Source organism: Callorhinus ursinus, unplaced genomic scaffold (assembly GCF_003265705.2).
Source record: "Callorhinus ursinus isolate GAN/ISIS: 27379988/994484 unplaced genomic scaffold, GSC_fseal_2.0 scaffold19, whole genome shotgun sequence".
Taxonomy (NCBI): Eukaryota; Metazoa; Chordata; class Mammalia; order Carnivora; family Otariidae; genus Callorhinus; species Callorhinus ursinus.
Window position 1 is genome coordinate 14,109,250 of NW_027397081.1, and position 2,671 is coordinate 14,111,920.

The window sequence follows — 2,671 nt, forward strand, 5'->3', positions numbered from 1 at the left end:
GCATAGCTCCTGTGAAAAACAGTATGAAGGTTCCTCAGAAAATTAAAAATAGAATTACCTTATGATCTAGTAATTCTACTAGTAGATATTTACCCAAAGAATATGAAAACACTAATTCGATAAGAGATATGGACACATATCCATTATGTGTATTGCAGCATTATTTACAATAGCCAAACTGTGGAAGCAGCCCAAGTGTTTGATAGATGAATGGATAAAGACGATGTGATATATATGTAGAATGGAATATTACTCAGACATAAAAAAGAATGAAATCTTGCCATTTACAAGGATGTGGATGGATCTAGAAAGTATAATCCTAAGTGAAATAAGTCAGAGAAAGACAAATGCCATATGATTTCACTTACTTGTGGAATGTAAGAAACAAAACAAATGAACAAAGAAAAAAAAGAGACAAATAAAAAACAGACTCTTAACTCTAGAGAACAAACTGATGGCTGCCAGAGAGAAGGTGGGTGGAGGGATGGGTGAACTAGGTAACGGGGATTAAGATACAGTTATGGTGATGAGCGCTAAGTCATGTATAGAATTGTTGAATGACTATATTATACACTTGAAACTGATATAACACTGTATATTATATAGGAACAAAAACCAAAACAAAAGTAAGACATCCAGTTGTTAAGGAAAAGCCTGTCACTTTGGCAGATGTATTATATACAGAAAACCTTAAGGACTCCACCAAAAAACTGTTAGAACTCACCAAAGAATTTGATAAAATTGACATACAGAAATCTTTTGTGTTTCTCTACACTAATATTAGGAAGAGAAATTAAGAAAGCAATCCCATTTACAACCACATCAGAGAGAATAAAATGCCCAGGAATAAATTCAATCAAGGAGGTGAAAGACTTGTACACTGAAAACTGTAACACTGATGAAAGAAATTGAAGAGGACACAAATAAATGGAAAGATGTACCATTGTTCATGGATTGGAAGAATATTTTAAAATGTCCCCATTACCCAAAGCAATCTAAAGACTCAATGCAACCCCATTCAAAATTCCAATGGCATTTTCACAGAAATAGAACAATCCTAACATTGAAATTGAACTACAAAGGATCTGGAACAGTCAAAGCAACCTTGAGAAAGAAGAACAAAGCTGGAGGTATGTTCCCTGATTCCAAACTATATCACAAAGCCATAGTAATCCAAACAGTATGGTATTGGCAAAAAAACAAACAAACAAACAAACAAAAACCCATACATAGATCAATGGAACAGAATAGAGAACCTAGAAATAAACCCACACATATATGGTCAATTAATTTACAACAAAGGAGGCACACATATAAAATGGGGACATGACAGTCTCTTCAATAAATGGTGTTGGGAAAACTGGATAGCCACAGGCAAAAGAAGGAAACTAGACCACTATCTTATGCCCTCCACTATGGCATGATCCAGAAATTCCACTTCCGGGTATCGATTCAAAGAAAATGAATACATTAATTTGGAAAGATTTAGGCACCTCTATGTTCACTGCAGCATTTATAATAGCCAAGATAATGGAAACAAGTGTCCATTGATGGATGAATGGATAAAGAAGATGTGGTACAATGCACAATGGAATTCTATTGGAATACAATGCAATACTACTTAGCCCTACAATAGAATGAAATCTTGCCATTTGCGACAACCTGGATAGAACTTGACAGCACTGTGTGCTAAGCAAAATAAGTCAAAGACAAATACTGTAGGGCTTTACTTCTATGTGGAATCTAAACAGACAAAAAAAACCAAGCTCATAGGTACAGAGAACAGATTGGTGGTTGCCAGAGGTGGGGTTTGGGGTAGGTGACATGGGTGAGGGGGATCAAAAGGAAAAACACTTCCAGTTATAAAATAGTTAAGTTGTGGGGACGTCATGTACATGGTGACTATTGTTCATACTACTGTGTTGCATAGTTGAAAGTTCCTCAGAGAGTAAATCTTAGAAGTTCTCATTACAGTAAGAAAAATTTAACTATGTATGGTGACAGATGTTAACTAGACTTATTGTGATCATTTTGCAATGTATACAAATATCAGATCATTATGTTGTACACCTGAAACCAGTATGTTATAGGTCAATTATACCTCAATAAAATTTTTCTTTATAAAAACATTAAACATAAAAAATTTTTAGAATTTATGAGAGAGAGAGAATAAGCAGAGGGAGAGGGAGAAGCAGGCTCCCCACTGAGCAGGGAGCCTGACTTGAGGCTCAATCCCAGGACCCTGAGATCATGACCTGAGCTGAAGGCAGATGACTGAGCCACCCAGGCACCCCATAAAATTATCATTTTATCCACAAATTTCACTCCTAGTTATATACCCAAAGAATGGAAAGCAGGGATTTGAACAGGAACTCATATTCTAATGTTTATGCAGTAGTATTCATAATGGCCAAAAGAAACCTAAGTGTCCAATAATGGGATTAAAAATGTGGTGTATACATATAATGGAATATTGTTGAGGCTTAACAAGGAGTGAAACTCTCAGACATGCTACAACATGGATTATACTTGCAAACATACCAAGTGAAATAAGCCCATAGAAAGGACAAGTATCGTATGATTCCACTGACAAGAAATCCCTGGGGTAGTCCACTCCACAGGGACAGAGTAGCATGGTGGTGGCCAGGGGCTGGGGGAAGGGGACATGGCA